This window comes from Crotalus tigris, unplaced genomic scaffold (genome assembly GCF_016545835.1).
Source record: "Crotalus tigris isolate CLP2741 ecotype Arizona unplaced genomic scaffold, ASM1654583v1 scf7180000019483.1746242, whole genome shotgun sequence".
NCBI lineage: Eukaryota > Metazoa > Chordata > Lepidosauria > Squamata > Viperidae > Crotalus > Crotalus tigris.
In genome coordinates, this window is record NW_024097562.1 from 1,195,173 (window position 1) to 1,216,605 (window position 21,433).

At 42.0% G+C, this 21,433-nt stretch overlaps 1 long non-coding RNA gene and 1 other non-coding gene across 2 annotated transcripts; both read right to left on the reverse strand.

Moving 5' to 3' along the window:
• Window positions 1-1,224: 1,224 nt before the first annotated feature.
• On the reverse strand, window positions 1,225-8,919 carry LOC120316834. The gene is made up of 3 exons (XR_005559067.1): window positions 8,809-8,919; window positions 8,132-8,246; window positions 1,225-1,875 (listed from the first exon to the last, which is right to left on the reverse strand). It is a non-coding gene; the product is annotated as an uncharacterized LOC120316834 (long non-coding RNA).
• LOC120316836 lies at window positions 5,286-5,392 on the reverse strand. The gene has a single exon (XR_005559068.1). It is a non-coding gene; the product is annotated as a U6 spliceosomal RNA (small nuclear RNA).
• Window positions 8,920-21,433: the final 12,514 nt, after the last annotated feature.

The window sequence follows — 21,433 nt, forward strand, 5'->3', positions numbered from 1 at the left end:
AAGAAAATCAGCCTGCATGCTGATTCCGTGCTCTTTCCCTTCTTTCATAGTTTTTCTAGACAGAGCAACCATGCGCTTGTCTCTGTGACCTCTGCAAAGTTTCTGTGTCACCTGATTTTGATCTAAACCAGTTTCTCCTATCCAATGTGCACTTTCATCAAAGCAAAATGTTCAGATAGGACATGATAAGTAATTGGAGAAAACTTGAATTTTGTTTGATGAATTTGAATGAATTAAGGTTTAATATTATCTCGTTATTTTAAAGAGATGGATTGACTCTGGGATTACATATGTATAGGGCTGATCAATATTTTATTGCTATTAGGATATCTATTGCGTAGTGGAAGAAGAAATAAATGAGATTGGTGATAAAATGAGGGATGTGAGAGATTAAGAAATAGAATTGATAATTTCTTGTTTTAAATTTAAACTATTGTAATTGTAAACTGATAAAGTTATAAAACAGGTTTAATAGTAATAGAAATTTAAAATAGAAATGGAATATTTAAATGTATCATGTTAATTGAAGGGAATAGAGAGGGGATAGTGAAATGTATTGAGTTGAGTTGTTTATATATGTCTTTACTTTTGAATGTTTGACCACCCAACCACCACGGTGGGTCCTGAGTACTTTTTCTTAAGAATTTTAAAAAACCAATGTTGTTGTTGTTGTTGTTAATTGCGAAGTCGTGTCCGACCCATCGCGACCCCATGGACAACGTTCCTCCAGGCCTTCCTGTCCTCTACCATCTTCTGGAGTCCATTTAAGCTCACGCCTACTGCTTCAGGGACTCCATCCAGCCACCTCATTCTCTGTCGTCCCCTTCTTCTCTTGCCCTCAATCTTTCCCAGCATTAGGCCCTTCTCCAGTGAGTCCTTCCTTCTCATTAGGTGGCCAAAGTATTTGAGTTTCAACTTCAGGATCTGGCCTTCTAAAGAGCAGTCGGGGTTGATCACACACAATAGATTTTTTAACACAATAGAATGTGTTAAAAAAAAAGAATATTTCAAAGTATTTGTGACAGAATGCCCTAGGTCCAAAACACAAAAAAATCAGCCTGCATGCTGATTCTGTGCTCTTTGCCTTCTTTCATAGTTTTTCTAGACCAGTGTTTCTCAACCTTGACAATTTTAAGTCATGAGGACTTCAACTCCCAGAATTCCACAGCTGTGGAATTCTGGGAGTTGAAGTCCACGTGCCTTAAAATTGTCAAGATTGTGAAACACTGTTCTAGACAGAGAAACCATGCTCTTGTCTCTGTGACCTCTGCAAAGTTTCTGTGTCACCTGATTTTGATCTAAACCAGTTTCTCCTATCCAATGTGCACTTTCATCAAAGCAAAACGCTCAGATCCAATGGAGATAAGGACAGGAATCATAAGCTGAGGCATCCAGAAAAAGTTTAACAAGGAAATCATAGTCATTGCTGAGCACGAGGAAAGTCAGGTGATGGTATCAGTTACCCAAGAAAGAACCACAGCAGACTGAGACGTCTGTCAAGGGGTTTCCCCAGAGTATGGCCACGTCACAATTGTGCAATCGAAGTGCACAAAAACCAAAGTGGAGTTTCAATCTCACCATGGCGGCCACCATCTTGACTTGTTTGTCCATAACCTTCGGCCAGCCCTGGAAGATGTCAGGGGAGCAGAATTAGCCAGTTAGAAAAAGGAAGTGCCAATGGCCCCTAAGACTTCCTGCTTCTTTTCTCATCCTGTCCCATGGATGCAACTTTGACGTCTGGCCTGCTGAAACGTTAATTCCATTCTTCTTCTCCTCATACTCCACTGCTGGCACTTGATGGCTTACATTCACCCATGGGTGAGCCAGCTTTGGAAAGCAAGTATCCAAGTCACCAAGTATGTTTTTTCGGTTACCCTGGAAGAGGAAAACAGATTTAGGAGGAGAAATGATGTTAATTAAGCGTACTGAACTGGGTATGTCTAGTCCAGGGGTAGGCAACCTTGGCTCTTTTATGACTCGCGGACTTCAACTCCCAGAATTCCTGAGCCAGCCATGCTGAGGGGAAAGGGAGAGGTTTCCAAGCTGAGCCATTGCTGGCTCAGGAATTCTGGGAGTTGAAGTTCACGAGTCATAAAAGAGCCAAGGTTGCCTACCCCTGGAGTCTAGTCTAATGAAGATAAGGTCAAGGGGTGACATGATAGCAGTCTTCCAATATTTGAGGGGCTGCCACAAAGAAGAGGGAGTCAACCTATTCTCCGAAGCACCTGAAGGCAGGACAAGAAGCAACGGATGGAAACTGACCAAGGAGAGAAGCAACCTGGAATTAAGGAGAAATTTCATGACAATGAGAACAATTAACCAGTGGAAGGGCTTGCCTGTGGAGTTGTGGGTACACCGTCATTGGACCTCCTTAAGAAGGGATTTGTATGGAACGAAACTGGCTCTCCTGCTTGAGCAGGGGGCTGGACTAGAAAACCTTCATGGTCCTTCCAACCCTAGTCTATGTTCTATGTTCTACACAACAGCCCTTTTCCCAGTGGGAATTCTTCTTAAAGTGTATTCAGAAAAAACGAGAGAGAGAAAGAGGATCTTTCAAAAAATATCCAGAGGCATAAGTCACAGCTAAGAGGAAATAACAGTTTTGAGTTCACGTTTCATTTATTATAAACAAAAAGATGCAGTGTAGGTGGGAGTCGGTCAGCCAGCACCTAGCCTTAAAAAACCCCCACAGTAGTTAAAATGTTCTTTTGGAGTATCTAGAGTAGCTCCCATAAATATTTGACTTTAACAGATACCACTAATAAATCTATTTAGAATGCTGCTCTATTGTTTATACAAAGGAAAGCAATGGACTTTCTTTGTCCCGATAGCTCTAAGCAAGAGGGATCCTGCTTTTTAGCACCTTAGATAAATATTTGCAGTGCCTTTATAAAATCAACCTAACCTTGCCTGTTTTTAAGAAGATATTTATTACTTTTAAAATATCCACTGCCAGATGTCCCAACTTTGGAATCACAAGGCCATTTGGATGGTGAGCATAAACATTTGGAAGTCTCTCTGGCCCAACATAGCGCCAACCCCCCCCCCCCAAAATGGCTGTTTCTATACAGCCTTGCTGCATACACATAGATAAGGTTTCTGATAATGAGATGGATTTATGAAATAAAATCTCTTATAGGAAATCTCCACTATAAGAATCCCAGAGTTTAACACAGAATCAGCAAATCATTGCAAAAACAGAATAGTTGTGGCACACAGTGTCTGCAGGAAGGGTAACAAAAAAAATAAAAAATAAAGATGGCCATAATCTCACAATCAAAGAATAAAGAGTTGGACGGGACCTTGGAGGTCATCTAGTCCAACCCCCTGCTCAGGCAGGAAACCCTATACCATTTCAGACAAATGGCTGTCCAGTCTCTTCTTAAAATCCTCCAGTGTTGGATCACCCATAACTTCTGGAGGCAGGTTGTTCCACTGATTAATTGTTCTAACAATCAGGAAATTTCTCCTTAGTTCTAGGTTGCTGCTATCCTTGATTTGTTTCCATCCATTGCTTCTTGTCTTGCCCTCAGGTGCTTTGGAGAATAGCTTGATTCCCTTTTCTTTGTGGCAATCTCTGAGATTTTGGAACACTGCTATCATGTCCCCCCCCCCCGTCCTTCTCTTCATTAGACATACCCAATTCCAGTAACCGTTTCTTATATGTTTTAGCCTCCAGTCCCCTAATCATCCTTGTTGCTCTTCTCTGCACTTTTTCTAGAGTCTCAACATCCTTTTTAACATCGTGGCGACCAAAACTGGATGCAGTATTTCAAGTGTTGCCTTACCAAGGCATTATAAAGTGGTATTCACACTTCATGTGTTAAAATCTCTGCTCCTTTTTCTGTCACCCCAATGCCAAAGAATCTACACTAGGCAAAACTAAACAAACTGCACTCTGTTTTAGTGTAATGTATGAATCTGTTAACCCTTTGACACAGAAAGAAACATCACAAGAAATATTAGAACTCTACTTTATTGAGGAAAGGCTAAGCGCAAACGAGGCCTTTGAACTATGGTGCTAGAGAAGACTCCTGCGAGTTCCCTGGACTGCAAGGCGATCAAAGCGGTCAGTCCTAGAGGAGATCAACCCTGACTGCTCTTTAGAAGGCCAGATCCTGAAGTTGAAACTCAAATACTTTGGCCACCTAATGAGAAGGAAGGACTCACTGGAGAAGGGCCTGATGCTGGGAAAGATGGAGGGCAAGAGAAGAAAGGGATGACAGAGAATGAGGTGGCTGGATGGAGTCACTGAAGCAATAGGCGTCAGTTTAAATGGGCTCCAGAAGATGGTAGAGGACAGGAAGGCCTGGAGGAATGTTGTCCATGGGGTCACAATGGGTTGGACACGACTTCGCAGCTAACAACAACTTTATTGAGACAGTGATCACAAATGATTCTTGAAAACCTGACAGAATTTCTCCTTCCTTCCTTCTCATACCAAAGAGAATCAGGAGAGGGCAAATTTGAGTTTCTTCCTCCCTCTTTCTTGTTTTTCTGGGCTAAGCTCAAGCTTTGCTAACAATCTCTGCATCCCTTTCCATGATCATCTGCATGCATCTCTAGAGAATCAGACCATCACATGAAGTCATAATGTGGTTTATAAGTTTTGGCTTAGTTCTGATGATTTGTAGTTAAGGAATTATGGTGTGCTGTAGTTGTTGTTGCTGTTAATTGCGAAGTCGTGTCCGACCCATCGCGACCCCATGGACAATGTTCCTCCAGGTCTTCCTGTCCTCTACCATCTTCTGGAGTCCATTTAAGTTCACACCTCCTGCTTCATTGACTCCATCCAGCCATCTCATTCTCTGTCGTCCCCTTCTTCTATGGCCCTCCATCTTTCCCAGCATTAGGCTCTTCTCCAGGGAGTCCTTCCTTCTCATTAGGTGGCCAAAGTGCTGTAGTATACTGTGTGAATACAGCCATAGATTAGGGTTACATGTCCTATCCCCTGGTTTGTCTCCCATTCGTGCTAGCCATCTGGGCAATGCAACTGCTCCCTTCATTTAGAACACGTTGTTTGCCAACAATGACTGTGACCCATTGATGTGCAGGGCTCACTGTGTGAATATTACTGAAGTCTAGATTTCCTACACCTGGTACTCTTAAGATGTATTGGATTACAAAACTAGCAGTGTTTGTGTGTGCATGCACACATCGGTGTGGTGTCAGGTGCTTGAAAAGGCTACTTTAGCCTGGGACGTATGAAACCATTGGGGTAAGACTTTGCATGCTCTGAAAATGTTTTAGAAGAAATGCTTTCTTTCTTTCTTTATTTTTAAATTAAAAATATGGAACGCTTCACGAATTTGCGTGTCATCCTTGCGCAGGGGCCATGAAAATGTTCTCTATATCGTTCCAATTTTAGTATATGTGCTGCCGAAGCGAGCACAGAAGAATGCTTTAGATTGCATGAGAGCATAAAGCAGTGATGGCAAAACTTTTAGAGACCAAGTGCCCCAAAATAGGCCCTGCCCCATCCTGCTCGCTCCGCCCCCACCTCATCCTCATCCTACCCCTGGCCCCACCTGCCCGCAGGGCCACCCATTACCTCCACAGCCTGCCACAGATCGCCCAGGCGGTCCAGCAGCACCATGGCAGCCACACCGTCTGCCTGCGCCCCACAGAATCAACTGCGCATGACAGGGCACGAGGGCGGAGTCTTGTCCCTATTGCCCGGCTGCCATGTTCTTGGCTGCGCTGCTCCACGTGGGCCACGCTCAGGGGTGACTCTCCTCTGGGGGGGCTGCTGGTGAGGTGGGGGCTGCGGGGGGAGGCGGGGCTGGGACAACGGCACGTGTACCCCCAGAGAGGACTCCGCATGCCGTCTGTGGCACGGGTGCCATAGGTTCGCCACCACTGGCACAAAGCCAGCATTTCTTTAAAGCAGCTGCATCTTTTTTCAGGTTTCTTGTACTGAAACCTGTACTGTACTGTGAGCCCAAAGAAAGTTATATTCATTGAATGGCAATTAAAGGCATACTGAAGCTGCTTTAATGAGTTATGTTAAAGACCCAATATCTTTTTCCATCTCAGACATTTGCTTTAAAGAATTGCTACCCCACATGATAGTTTCTAGCTCCTCTAATAAATGAGTAGCCCCTCAGAACTGCTACTTCCTACTTGCTTAGATCAGTGGTCCCCAACTTTTCTGGCTGTATGGACCAGCAGCAGTGGTAGGAGGGAGAGGGATAGTTTTGCATGCACAACCTAACCCTGTGTAAGCATAAATGGAGCTGCATGTGCTCGCCTGCCACTTGTGCGGCCCCGGTTCCCAATGGGCCACAGACCGGTACCGGTCCACAGACCAGGGGACCCCTTGCTTAGATTCAAATTTAAAAGAGGGAGGGAATGTGTATGGGGCAATGAGGAGTGATAGAGGAATTGGGCTATTCACTGAACAAGCAGTAAATTTAATGCCTTCTGCTTGTGAAGCAACTTAGGGAGGAAAGATTATCTGAATTGGGAAAATGTAGAAAGAAGGGGAGGATGTGAGCAATTCTTTCCTCACATCCTTTCATTCATTTTCTTTCTTCTTGCAACTCCCTGCTCCCTATGTTTCTTTCCCTCCAAATGCTGCAAGCAAAGGTGATGGCTAAGCACCAAGATGACCCGACTTTTGATAACAAATCACGCCTTCCTAGAATTTCTTTGGTTACAGTAAGCAGAAATAGATGGGGGATTTACAGCAGATGGTTCCATGTAAAATGTAGCTCAGTCCTGTGGGATTGGGCTCTGGCTGAGACAAAGCTAATAAAAATGAAACAGACAGACTCACTAATTATTTGCGAGGCTATCTTGATTGGAAAAAAAAGGAGTATATACTGATATAACTGTCATTTATGTTATATTTTCGTTCCTATAGATAAGTCTGAGAGTTAATGGCAGGGTACGCATGCTAAAAGAGAGGGCTATATAAGCTCTTCTCCAAAAAAAGAGATAGGAGTGTGTGCCCTCCAAAATCTTCCCTCTTCATTATCAATTGTCTGAAAATAAATTTGAAATTCAAGGTTCAGTGGTTGTTTAAAAAGCATCTGCCTAAATATAAAGAGTCAAAGCTGCCTCTCATGGGCTGGAGTCTCACATCTGGACAGAAGAGATAAATCTGTATATGTGTAAGTACGTGTGTTTCTGTGTGCAGATGTAATGGATTGTTGGCTGGGCTCTAAAGCAAGACATGGTCAAGTTTGTCTTCTAAACACACACACACACACACATACTCAGTCTCTTCTCTAAATCAATTTGACCTGTTATGGGTAGGATCAAGATAACCCCGAGAAGAAATGCAACAATCTTATGAAAGGTACAGTTAGCAGCAAACTGTTAATATTTTTTTAAAAAAAGATTTATTTTCACTACTCAGGTGACCCTGATGACGCAGATAAACCTCCAGGTGGCCTCAATGACTCTGTAAAACAGTGTTTCTCAACCTTGACAATTTTAAGGCATGTGGACTTCAACTCCCAGAATTCCACAGCCAGCAATGCTGGCTGTGGAATTCTGGGAGTTGAAGTCCACATGCCTTAAAATTGTCAAGGTTGAGAAACACTGCTGTAAAAGAATGCAAATGACCAGCTGCCTGCAAGGAGTATAACTCCTGCCATTCCCCACCATCCAGTCAGAGCTGAAGAAGCTTCTTGGATGAGAAGTGAAATGTCTTCAAAGAGAAAAAAGAAAGTCCATTTGCCTCCTGAAAAACCACCTTTGGGACAATCACATGACTGAGAATCTCCATAGACACATAGAAGTCATAATGTTTGTGCGATGACAGTATCACTTGCCATCCTCCAGGTCTATGAACATAAATAGCTTTAAAAATTTGTATCACACCTGACTATGGGTCTTCTACTGTTAATAGGGACAATGAAAGTCAGGGTTCCCCCACAAAAAAGGGCAACAAAGGCTGGAATAGGAACCCTGAGAGAAAAACAGCAGCTCAGGAGGTGATTAAAAAAAACAAAACAAAATGGCGGCCAAGGCTATCATCATAACTTTTTCCACCCCTGCTTCTCTCCCCAGGCTCCCTTGTCAGCAGTTGGTGGACCTGTGCAAGCGTGTTGAAGGTTCAAGCAATATATTCTTGTACCATCTGAAGTGTGTGAATCATCTTCACAATTTTGGATCATCTTACCTTGGCAATTCAGAATTCACGCCATCGTTTTTCCTTGCATTTTTTTTCCCATGCCTTCATTTTGATAGCCCTTTCAAGGATCAGCCACTAGATGTCGCAAGTGTTGGTCCAGCATCTGCACATGAGAAGGGAACAGAGAAATAACAGTGTTTCGTTCACAAAGAGGAGGAAAGGATAATGAGGGAATGAAAACCAGATGTGTCGACAAATATGAGACAGTGACTGCTTCCATGCCCTGTTCACAAACTTCTCTGAGTCTCTGGCTGGCCACTATTAGAAACAGGATACTGGATTAGACAGGCCCTCAGTCTGAGCCAACAGGACTCTATTTATGTTCTGCTAAACATATCTGGCACAGCCAGTATATTTCTGAAAATTTCATTGCTCAATGAATGGGTGGGATCACATTTTAATAGTAAACCAAACCAAACTCAGAAATGCAAAAGCCCGGATCAGATGTAAACGCTATATTCTCTGACTGGAGAATTCCCTGTAGGAATTATTAGTGATTTCTACGGGACCACCGTGTTTCTTTGCAGGTGCTAATCCATGGTTAACTGGACCATAGCTTACTGAATAAGCCTAAACTGTCCGAGTTCATGCAGCCACCTATTAGCCATTACCAGCTGCATTTCCACAACACATAACCACAATTTAGTCTAAGATGTTGTACATACCCAGTGTAGATTTCAGCACAGATGTAGCTGTTGTAAAGCTACATCTTTTCCTCTCTTGCCTAATGGTGTACTGCTGAGGTCAAGACAAATGGCGATTCAAAGCAATTTGCATAACGAATGGAACTTCTCCTATTAAAACTGGAGATCCCGTGTTGATTCTTCTAATGTCCTTCCTTCCTTCCTTCCTTCCTTCCTTCCTTCCTTCCTTCCTTCCTTCCTTCCTTCCTTCCTTCCTTCCTTCCTTCCTTCCTTCCTTCCTTCCCAGCTTCCCATCTGAATAGAATCATCTACAAACCATTCTTTATCCAACTGATTGATAGTTTCCTGAATCTCACATTGCAAAGCAATCTGGGGAACAGCGTTCCCCCCTGGAGAGGCAGCCAAAATGTTTCATTTTTCTTAAACGGATTTACGTAAGAAGGCCTCTCTGCTGCCCAGTGGGTTAAGCTTTTATGGCTGCTTGCCTTAGATCTTTCTTCCACAGTCTTGTGCTTTGCCAGCTTTCCAGGTGCTGAGGTTTCTTTTTTCTTTTGGCAAATGCTCCAGACAAATGGTCTTGTTAGAACTGTTTACTCGATGGGGATGTTACTGGTGTCATGCCCCATCTCTTTGTATATAGTGTAACTTCTCCCCTATGGACGAGGCATTGCAAAGAAGAAACTTTGGTTAAACAAGTCTTCGTTTCTATTGTTAATTTGGCTGATTTCCATGGCTGCATCTGTTCTTTCTGGCTACAGTACAGCCTCCAGCCCACGTGTATGATAGAGATCTGGATGAACAAATACCGTCAGGCTTTCATCTCTGTCAAGCTGCAAAGAGGATCCTTCTCTCCCTGGATGACCTGACATTTAGCCATACATCCGCAAGTTGCCGGATTTGAATGTTGCTTTTCAAATAATAATTGTTGCCTTCAAACTGGTAGATTCTCATCCTTTCTCAGAGTTGTTCGAAGCCCTTGGAATGGATGGTCTAATCCAGGGGTAGGCAACCTTGGCCCCTTCATGACTCGTGGACTTCAACTCCCAGAATTCCTGAGCCAGCATGGCTTAGCTTGGAAACCTCTCCCTTTCCTCTCAGCGTGGCTGGCTCAGGAATTCTGGGAGTTGAAGTCCTCGAGTCATAAAAGAGCCGAGGTTGCCTACCTCTGGCCTAGGCCTAGGCCACTTTATGACTCGTGGACTTCAACTCCCAGAATTCCTGAGCGAGCATGGCTCAGCTTGGAAACCTCTCTCTTTCCACTCAGCATGGCTGGCTCAGGAATTCTGGGAGTTGAAGTCCATGAGTCATAAAAGAGCCAAGGTTGCCTACCCCTGGATCTCAGGGAAGGGAAGGGACAGCAAAATCTAATATGGTATACTTAGAAATAAATGTAATAATGTTAATGGTGCTTCTTTCCCGATATGTACAGTACACAGGTAGTCCTCGTCTTTACAACAATTCATTTAGTGACAGACCAAAGTTATAACGGCACTGAAAAAAGTGACTTATGACCATTTTGCATACTTATGACTGTTGCAACACAGTTACAACCTTTGTAGCATCCCCGTGATCAATTCAGATGCTTGGCAACAGGTTCATACTTATCACCATTGCTGTGTGCCAAGGTCATATGATTCCCTTTGGCAACCTTTTGACGAGCAAAGGCAATTGGGAAGATTCACTTAAAAACTGGGTTACTAACTATCAACTGCAGTGATCCACTTAACGGGGGCAAGAAAGGTCATAAAATGGGGGCAAAACTCACTTAAGAAATGTCTCTCTTTTATAACAGAAATAACAGATTAATAACAGAAATTTCGAGATCAATTATAGTCATAAGCCGAGAACTACCTGCATAGAATTTCAGCCAAAAATGCTTTGTTGCGCCCCTAGATATCTGGGGCGGGCTGGATGAAAGTTTAGCTCATTAAGTAGACTAATTTAAGACCTAGAGATTTCAGTGTTCCTATGTTAAATGCTGGACCATAAGAAAGGCTGAGCGCAAAAGAATTGAGGCCTTTGAACTATGGTGCTGGAGAAGACTCCTGCAAGTCCTCTGGACTGCAAGGTGATCAAACTGGTCAGTCCTAGAAGAGATTAACCCCGACTGCTCTTTAGAAGGCCAGATCCTGAAGTTGAAACTCAAGTATTTTGGCCACCTAATGAGAAGGAAGGACTGACTGGAGAAGAGCCTAATGCTGGGAAAGATTGAGGGCAATAGAAGAAGGGGACAACAGACAATGAGGTGGCTGGATGGAGTCCCTGAAGCAGTAGGCATGAGCTTAAATGGATTCCAGAAGATGGTAGAGGACAGGAAGGCCTGGAGGAACGTTGTCCATGGGGATGGGTTGGACATGACTTCGCAACTAACAACAACACAATGTTAAATACAGTGAAGGGCTGATCTGCAGCTTGTTCCAACGTGAGGGTGGTATATTGACCGTATCTTAAGGAAGGAACTCAGGATCCCATCTTTTCCATACACCTAAGCCTCTCCATCTTTTTCTGTTATGTGTTGAAAGCAGTACTTCTGACGCGTGCTATCTTTTTGCTTTTGCGCTTCACTTCAGGTAGGCAAAGTTCTCCACCTCAGTTGGATCCTCTGCACTGGGCAGGAATCATACCCCCCCCCCGCTCACTGTTCCTCTCCATTGGCCATTGTCAACCAATGGAAGAGTGCAGAGCTGGGCTTGATCCAGGGGAGGTAAAAAAAAGTAGGGGAATCTACTAGTCAGAAGCTGGAATAAACATGATCCAGACATGGTATCAGACCCTAACTGATAGGAAAGGAATTTGTTAAGACAGTTTCATTTACAGGGGGGGTTTCACATGAGAGACAAGCAGCAGTGTAGAAATGTCATCTTGTGGGACCTAAGAAGCCTGCCTTTTTGGTGGTGGCTCCTGCTTTTTAGAATGGCATCTTCTTCCCAGAAATTTGTACTGCCCCGATCTTTTTGACTTTCTGGAAACGGTTAGAAATTTTGTTTTCATCTTTTAATTGTCAGCTGCTCAGAGTTGTTGAGAACTTAGGCAGCCTGAAAATTGCATTCAGTAAGTATGTCAACGCTGCTAACATCGGATGTTCTTGCTTTGACAACAGATGGAAATGCAGCCATTTTTCTCTATTGCTTTTAGAGTTAGTTGATACTGGGAGGGGGAATGTGGATGAGAGTCCAGCTAGACATAACAATAATAACTCAGCTGTGGGAACCCAAGGTCATTAGGCCCAGAGCTGATGGTGTTTTGGCAGCTGGAGAGCTGGGGAGAAAGCCTGCGCTTCAAACTAATTGGGGAATGTGATTTATGACTGTTTATTGGAGGAGGGAATTGTACTTTGTTACTTTGTATCCAGGGGAGGGGAATTTAGTTTTTGGTTTCAACTATGTAGTGCCGATACGTTGTTTCTCGAATAAAAGATACCTTAAGGTAAACAATGCCTCAAAGTTCTTTTGAAGAGTTTCATCTGTCGGAACCATGACAAAGTAAATAAAAACACAGTTAGGACCACAACTGAGTCCCAAATTTCTGTTGTTAAGTGAGACATTTCTTAAGTGAGTTTTGCCCCATTTTACTATCTTTCTTGCCACAGTTGTTAAGGAATTCACTGCAGGTTGTTAAGTTAGTGACATGGTTGTTAAGTGGATTTGGCTCCCCCACTGAGTTTGCTGATCAAAAGGTGATCACATGATCTTGGGATCATAACCTGTAAGATGTTTTCAGTTTTGTTTTGTTTAAAAAATTCAAGCGAATGACACTATCCACAAAATTACCAATATGTGGCAGGAACAACTCAAAGAATAAATGTTAGGGTTAGGTTTAGATAAGATAGATAAGATAACCTTTATTGTCATTTTTTTTACTGTGCGCACAACCTTACACATCAAAAAATGAAATTTAGTTGCCCGCTCTCAAAGCAAAACACATATATGACACACACCTAAACATACTATATACAACATATGTATAGACCCACATCCTTACATATACATAACAAATAAATATTAACTACTGTTCATCTTGAGTATATAACGGAAGGAGGAAGCTTGAGAGTTCACAAGGTTAATGCTGTATGGAATGAAACTATGGCTGAATCTGGATGTCCTGCTGCGGATACCACAAAGCCTCCTCCCAGAAGGTAGTAAGGAAAACAGGTCATGAAGAGGATGTGTAGTGTCCCAGATTGACCCTACTCAAGCAACACTTCTGTGTTATGTCGTGGATGGGAGGGAGGGAACTACCGATGATCTTTTCAGCTGTCCTCACCACTCTCTGCACCTCCTTCCTGTCTGAAGCAGAGATGGGTTTAGGGTTCATAAGTACAAAGCAGTTGCCAAGTATCTGAATTTTGGTCACATGATCATGAGGCTGCTACAAAGGTGGCAAGTGTGAAAAATGGTCATCATAAGTCACTTTTTTCAGTGCCGTTGTAACTTCGAATGGTCACTAAAGGAACTATTCTAAGTTGAGGACTGTCTGTACTCAGTTCACTGGCATCTGCAAGGGACTTTCCAAAAAGCAAGATTTGGGGAGAAAGCCCAGCCTTTTTGAAGATGATGTATAAAACGGGTGAGGCTTGCACATTACCGCACACACATTACTGCTTCCACCTATATCTAACTTATTTTTAACAAAGCTTCACATTAAAGCAGACATTTTACTGTGAGAACTAAGGAACGTGTAAGGCACATTTTTTTAAAAAGGCTAGGTCTTTAGACACAAGATCACGACTGCCATCGGGATTTTTCTGATACTCCGTGGATGCCCCCAGATGGATAGCCTGTGACTTGATCTCAGTCCTTTAACAAAAGAGGTAGTGATTCGAAGTCAGCTGCATCAATAAATAACACAAATCATAAAAGGTCTTTGAAAAGGTTTAACAGCTGATTGGAACATGTTACGAATACTTCAGTAGAGAGGATGTTCTGTTTCTTACAACTAAGGGGTGACCTCTCCCCCCAACCTCAGCCCCCAACCTCCTCCTTTCAGGAAGAATGGTGATCAGGTCAACTTGTGTTATCAATGACACAAACACAGAGTCAGATCCTAAACTCTGCTGGCTCCATGGATTGTAAGAATTCATCTTTGCCATAAAAGTTTGTCACTGTTTGGCCATCATAATTAGTACTTGGGATCGTGTATCCCATCACATCACATTGTGATCCACTTGGTTTTGGTTTGGCTAGCCATGGTACATGGTGGTAATATGGAAACAATCAGCCTTAGTACAATGTGTGGATCCAGCAGGCAGAAGCACGGTTAACCCCTTGCAAATACACCAGCTTTCCCTCTCCTCTTCTGGTGAGGCAAGCCATTTGGAAATGTTTAGTTGCGAACGGGTTTTCTGATTATTTACTTTAAAGAAAGGTATGATCTTATCCTTCTTGACCAGGACAAGCTAAACAACAAGTAGAGAGCACACTGGATGAAGACACATTAAGTCCTTCTGCACTGCCAAGTTTGAAGTGCTCTCTATTCATCCACAAGACATTGGAACACTACTCTGGCCTGGAATGTCTTGTCCTGCTTTTTATTGCCTTTGTTTCCAGTCACTCCCAATCCTTGACTCCCCTGCAAGATAGATTTTTTTGAGGTTATCCTTGGACAATGTTGGGATTAGGAGGGAAATTCTCCTTCAATGCAGTCCCAGTTAAAGACAACTTAAATCTATCTCACTCATGGGGTGGTGTTAGTTGTAGAGTGGCCCACTTTGGAATTTTTCTAGCTCATTCATGCCATATGTATTTGGTCCAGCTCTCAGACCAATCTGTAAAGTCTTCTGCAAAGAGGCAATTTTCATAAGAGCAGCCAGCCACCCGTTCTTGTGGGCCAAGGAGAAGATTGAAACAAAGAGAGAAAATGAGAGACAAAGGAGTAAAAGAAAGGGAGAAAAGAAGAGAGAGAGAGATAGCTGGACAAGTTAGATGGTGAATGAGTGGCCCCACTTATTGTTTGCTTCAGCCCTGCTCACTGGCCATGCTACATAGGACTCAAGAGAAGGTTATGGAGCAAATTTTATAGCATTTGTTAAATGTCACTGACATTTCTCAACTTACTTTAAATCCATTTCTCTGGAAAGAAGGAATCCAGTCTGCCTCCACTTTTAGGGAATAAAGCAGTAATAGTAATAGTAGTAGTAGTAAAGTTGGAAGGGACCTTGGAGGTCATCTAGTCCAACCCCCTGCTCAGGCAGGAAACCCTATACCATTTCGGACAAATGGCTGTTCAGTCTCTTCTTAAAAACTTCCATTGTTGGAGCATTCACCGCTTCTGGAGGCAGGTTGTTCCATTGGTTAATTGTTCTAATTGTCAGGAAGTTTCTCCTTAGTCCTAGGTTGCTTCTCTCCTTGATCAGTTTCCATCCATTGCTTCTCATCCTGCCTTCAGACACCTTGGAGAATAGCTTGACTCCCTCTTCTTTGTGGCAGCCCCTGAGATATTGGAACACTGCTATCATGTCCCCCCTCATCCTTCTCTTCGTTAAACTAGACATACCCAATTCCAGCAACCGTTCCTTATATGTTTTAGGAGAAATTAAGTTTGTTCCTGACCACATACATGTCAGTTGCAAAAATGTTTTTAAACTGGGAGGAAATTCAAAAAACAATTGCTTGTGTACAGTAAGGGAGCAAGTTGCAGCTTAACATGGGAGTTCTGTTTTCTGAAATAACAAATATTAAGGAAAATCTTGGGGGGGGAAAGAGCAGAATGTAGATCATCTTTTCATTTCTTCAAAACTGCAAAGCTAAGAACACATTTCACAGAGGAGCAAGGGTTCTTATCTATGTCTAGTCTGGTAGTAAAATAGCTCTTTGCTCTTAATGCACATGGAGAATATTAAACAAAGATCTCTCTAAAATAAGTAAATAGTCACATCTGTTGCATTAAACCTAAATTATTGTTATACTGTGAGCACTACTCATTTCTAACAATCTTAGTTGGGATTGCTGAAAATGTCAAGCTGCATAAACAAGAACAGCATTAGCATCAAAGAAATTGTAGACTTCCCTAAGAATTCCCAGGGTTTCCTCAAAAATGAATAAGGAGATATATATTCAGACTTAGAAATTGGGAAAATATTTTGGTCCTGCACCCGGATCTAAATATGGAAATTCCTACAGCCAAAATGATTTCATGCATTGACATAATGGTGCACTTGCCAAGGTTAAGTGGCAGCTAAATAGAATTAGACCTGTTGAAAAATTGAATGAAAGGCTACCAGGAAATTCCAAAGCTAGAAGCTAGACATCCTAGAACAGGGGTAGGCAACCTTGGCTCTTTTATGACTCATGGACTTCAACTCCCAGAATTCCTGAGTCAGCTGACTCAGGAATTCTGGGAGTTGAAGTCCAAGAGTCATAAAAGAGCCGAGATTGCCTACCCCTGTCCTAGAATAAGGATGTTTTCCACATGTGGTTCACAAAACTCTATGGATGTGGACTGGAAGTTGAGGGATCCTTGGTGGCATACTTAATTTTGAGACTTACCTCTTGCCTTTTTATTCTTTTTTCCCTTTAAGCAGGTAAATCAGCCAGATTTGTCACCCCACCATCACTTCCTCAGCAGATGGAGAACACTTTATGTAACACCAGGTAGAAATAGATATGAAAGCCTTGGTTTCATCACAGCCCATCAACATTATGGAACAAAAAACTGATTTTAAAAGAGGGTTTGCTCAAAAAAGAAAGAAAGAAAGAAAGAAAGAAAGAAAGAAAGAAAGAAAGAAAGAAAGAAAGAAAGAAAGAAAACGTTCAAAGAATTCTTTAAAAGCCTTGTAAGGCAGTGTGTCTCAACTTTCAGCAACTTTAAGAGGTAGGAACTTCAACTCCCAGAATTCCTCAGCCACATTCTGGAAATTGAAGCCCCAACCTCTTAAAGTTGCAAGCTTGTGAAATACTCTTCTAAAGAGTAGATCCTCTTTGGTGGAATCAGCTAGGTCTGTTTCACATCCTAAGCCATATATCTGGATCAGTGTTTCTCAATCCTGGCAATTTTAAGATATGTGGACTTCAACTCCCAGAATGCTCCAGCCAGCATAGGCTGGGGAATTCTGGGAGCTGACGTCCACATATCTTAAGGTTGCTAAGGTTGAGAAGCACTGCTTTGGACTATAACCACTAATCCTGACCTGCTATCTCGTAGTTTGGAAAAGAGGGTTATCTGAGAATTTACATCAGTGAATGGGGTTAAGATTAATCTGACTATCCCACAGCAGACCCCTCTTTTCATCAAATTTAGGAATTTCTCTTAGAGAGGCAAAAGCAGAATCTTAAACTCTTATCACCGAGAAACAATTTGCTACGGTACATTCTGAAGCATTTCATTTTCAAGGAGAGAGAGAGAGAGAGAGAGAGAGAGAGAGCTTTTAAAACTGAAAATGACACCAGCTTTACTAATCAGAGCTTGATTAGCAAGAGATCTGGGGTAAGCAGAGTTGACTTGGCGTACTGAGACTGGAGTCAGATTTGTCTCCAAGTGTTTGTCGAAAGGAAAGGGGCAAAGGGTTGTATAACTCTGGATTATCGCAAATAGTAATCCAAATCGCAGTCATTTTAAGAGGAGCAAGGTAGAAGGTTTTAATAAGTCATTGTGCAGCTGGTTTATATTACCTGTTTAGCCAACAGTCATAATGGGTTCCTTTCACTGGATAATCAGTTTACCTGCTTATGAATAACAAAGAAGGAAAAACATTCCTAAAGGTAGCATAAAAGAGCTCCTTCAGGCAGCAGCTGTATGAATATTTATTGGGATTACAGTCCTGCTACAGTATATTTCCAGGGATGTGTCCCCATACTTTGGGCAGCCCAAATTATATACAGGTAGTCCTTGATTTACAACAGTCCCTTCAGTGACTGTTCAAAGTTACAACAGCACTGAAGAAAGTGCCTCATGACCATTTTTGACATGGCCATTGCACCAGTCCCAAGGTCAGGGGTAGGCAACCTTGGCTCTTTTATGACTCATGGACTTCAACTCCCAGAATTCCTGAGCCAGCATGGCTCAGCTTAGAAACCTCTCCATTTTCCCTCAGTGTGGCTAGCTCAGGAATTCTGGGAATTGAAGTCCACGAGTCATAAAAGAGCCAAGGTTGCCTACCCCTGCCCAAGGTGCTGTGATCAAAATCCAGATGCTTGACAACTGACTCATATGTATGACGGTTGCAGTGTCCCAGGGTCACGTGATCACCTTTTGCGACTTTCTGACAAGCAAAGTCAATGGGGAAGCCGGATTCACTTAACAACCGGGTTACTGACTTCACAACAGCTGTGATACACTTAACAACTGGGGCAAGAAAGGGGCAAAATGAGGCAAAATTCACTTAACAAATGTCTTGCTTAGCAAAATGAATTTGGGGCTCAGTTGTGGTTGTTAAGTCAAGAACTATCTGTATTCGTAGACCCAACAGAAGCCTGAAATGAGATTGAGATTGTACCTGGATTTGTTCCATGATATTTCTTATTTTCTTCCTAACTGTTCCACAATAATCTTTTCTTTGTTTCTTGAAAAGTTCGAGCAACTGCTATTTTTGATTAATTAAACGTATCATGCATCCGACTTAAATTTTGATTGTTTTGAGAGTACGGCCAACTGGGATGTCCACAGATGGAAAACATTAAAAAAAAAGTTAAGATATAGCAACTCTTTTTCAAAACTGTCTTTCCCCCCCCCCCCCGTATGTTATATAAAAAAGGAGTGGGGCACTGTTATGGCTGTCATCTTGACTTTTTTGACCTCCCTTCCCCAGCCCCTGCTGCAGGAAGAAAGTCTGAAACAAATTATTAGTGTATTATGAATAGATGTCCTCGTTTTAATTTGTCCTTCTAGGGTGGGGGTGGCTTTATAGTAGCTGGCTCAGGAATTCTGGGAGTTGGTCTATAGGTCATAAAGGGGCCATAGTTGCCCACTCTTGTTCTAGGGAGAGATATTGCAGGAGCCTAAGAGGTCAGTGACTTCCTCCCACCCTACTGTTGAAATTGGAATGTGCAATGCACAGTTTTGTGGGGCATATTAAACAACCAGCTTTTCCCTCATGCAGACTCAGCCCATCTAAGAGAAATCCTTTTGGCACCAACCAATTGTTGGATATGTTGTCCTTGCCCATCAAATTGTTCCTTTATGGTATAGAATAGAGACAAGATCACCTAGTGGCCTACTTTCCGACTCATTTGGTTATTCCAGTTTTAACTCTTTTACTTTCACCAAAGAGTTAAAGCTGGAATAAACAAAGGCAGCTCCCTTTGTTTTTAAATTACTAATTACTCATAGTATTGCTTCCACTTGCTCTCAAAAATAGTGTCCTTTTGGTAAGTAATTTTTTTAAAAAAAAACAACAGGACAATTGTTCTAAGTCATCTTTCCTCTTTTTACTTCTTGCCAGTTTTTCATCTTTCTCTCTCTCCCCCATTCTCTTTTATCCAGTTTTGCCCATTAAAATGTGTATTTAATGTTTATTAAATAAAAATCAAGCTATGTGTTTGGCTAGCTGTACTAAGTTGTGTGCTTGCTCTGTTCTAGACGCCAGGTTCACTGGGAGTGACCTGAGTGTGAGGTAAACTGGAAATTGCCCGCAGGCCTTTCCCAACCAGCTTGACTGGAAGAGCATTGGTGTAAACATGCAGCTTGCCAAAGTGATTTAAAACCTGTAGCAGTAAAAATGCATCCTGGCTTTTTATGGAGATAAATTAATGCTGTTAAAAAAGCTTAATAATGGAAATGGCAAATATTTAATATTAGCAGATTTGGGCTGGACCTGGGTGTGGAAGAGGCTTATGAGTTGATCTTCAATAAACAAGCATAGGATTGCTCTGTGAAATTTCTTGTACTAAAATTAAGGTAATCCGATGTTGCTGCTATCTGTATATTCAGGAAAGAAAGTCAGGAAAAGATAACTTTTATTCAAGTACCTGTTTTTAAAATCACTAAGTTGAAAGCAATTCCATCCAAATGGGGATGAATGTTTATTTTCTTCTGATTATATAGGATGATGACAACCAGTTTGGCTAAAGCATCAGGCTAGGAAACAGGAAAGTTGTGAGTTTCAGTCCCACCTTAGACATGAAATCAGCTAGGGAAGTAGCAATGGCAAATGATTCTCCTACAGCACTGTCTTATGTCTAAAGATATTTACCCATGTAGTAGGCTATATTACTATTATTCCTTGTCGTTTTCTTGTCTTCTCATCTTTCTCGCCGCTAATCTTTCCTACGACCTTCTCCTATTGGTATATTATGATTTATGGATTGTTGTTTGTATCTTATGATTCATGATTGTATTTTATGATTTATGATCTATAACTTAACATTTTGTTGTTTGTATGTACACTGAGAGCTTATGCACTGGAGACAAATTCCTTGTGTGTCCAATCACACTTGGCCAATAAAGAATTCTATTCTATTCTATTCTATTCTATTCTATTCTATTCTATTCTATTCTATTCTATTCTCTCTACTCTACTCTGTTCTTTGTCCAGTTTCCATGTAATGAATTCTCTTCTCTTCCGTTCTTTTCTGTTCTGTTCTTCTCTTCTCTTCTCCTTTTCTCTTCTCTTCTCTTCTCTTCTCTCCCTTTCCCTCCCCTCCTCTTCCCTTCCCTTCCCTTCCCTTCTCTTCTTCTATTCTATTCTATTCCATTCTATTCTGTTCTCTTCTCTTCTATTCCATTCTATTCTGTTCTTTGTCTAGTTTCCATGTAATGAATTCTATTCTATTCTATTCTATTCTATTCTATTCTATTCTATTCTATTCTATTCTATTCTATTCTAATTTTGTTCTTTATCCAGTTTCCATGTAAAGAATTTTCAGCAAAGTCTCAGTTTTGCAAGCCTTATGCTCAGACAGAAACTGAACCTGGATTCACATTTAACACCCATTTGTAGGAGCAATACAGCAAGCTGGGATTCCTATGGAGAGATTACTTTTTAATAAAGCAAAACATTTATACTTGTTGCTAGTAAACCATCTACATGATTTATTGCCTGACAAATAGTTTGGAGCACACCCCCCCTCCTCGACCTGTGAGATGCCTCAACCTATGCCTCTCTGTCTCTCTGTTCCCTCTGCTGTTTTGCTGGTTGGATCATTTATTTCTGAATGAAAGAGAAGGCAGATGTTTCCGATTAAGCTCTCTGTAAGAAGATGAGACTAGGGAGAAGAGAAGAAGAAACTTGGCATCAGTTGCTACCTGAAGCTGTTACCAGATGTTCTTCTGCTCAAAGCCATGCTGCGAATGGCTGTTCTCACTAGCTGTCCTCAATAATGCTAGAACAGATTATGTATTTTTCCAGTCAACCCCTCCTCCCCAGTACAAAGTACTTTGGTAATTTCGTGAAGCAGGAGTGGGGATTGCAACTTGAGAGAAAGCACATTTTCTGATGAATTATGATCAAGAGGATTGTTTTCACAAGTCTCTACCATTATTATGGGTGAAGAAGGTTTGGCTCAAAGTCAACTGTGGCCATCTGGAAATCCCACTATGTACCCCAAAGCAGGGCGAACGTTTGGTTGAAAAATTACAGAGTGACGTGGGAGGAGGGAGAGATGAAGAGTCAAGGGAGCAGTGACTGAGTCAATTCTGATCTTCTAGAACAGTGGTTCTCAACCTTTTTAATGCCTTGACCCCCCAACTGGTCGTAAGCCGAGGACTACTCAGC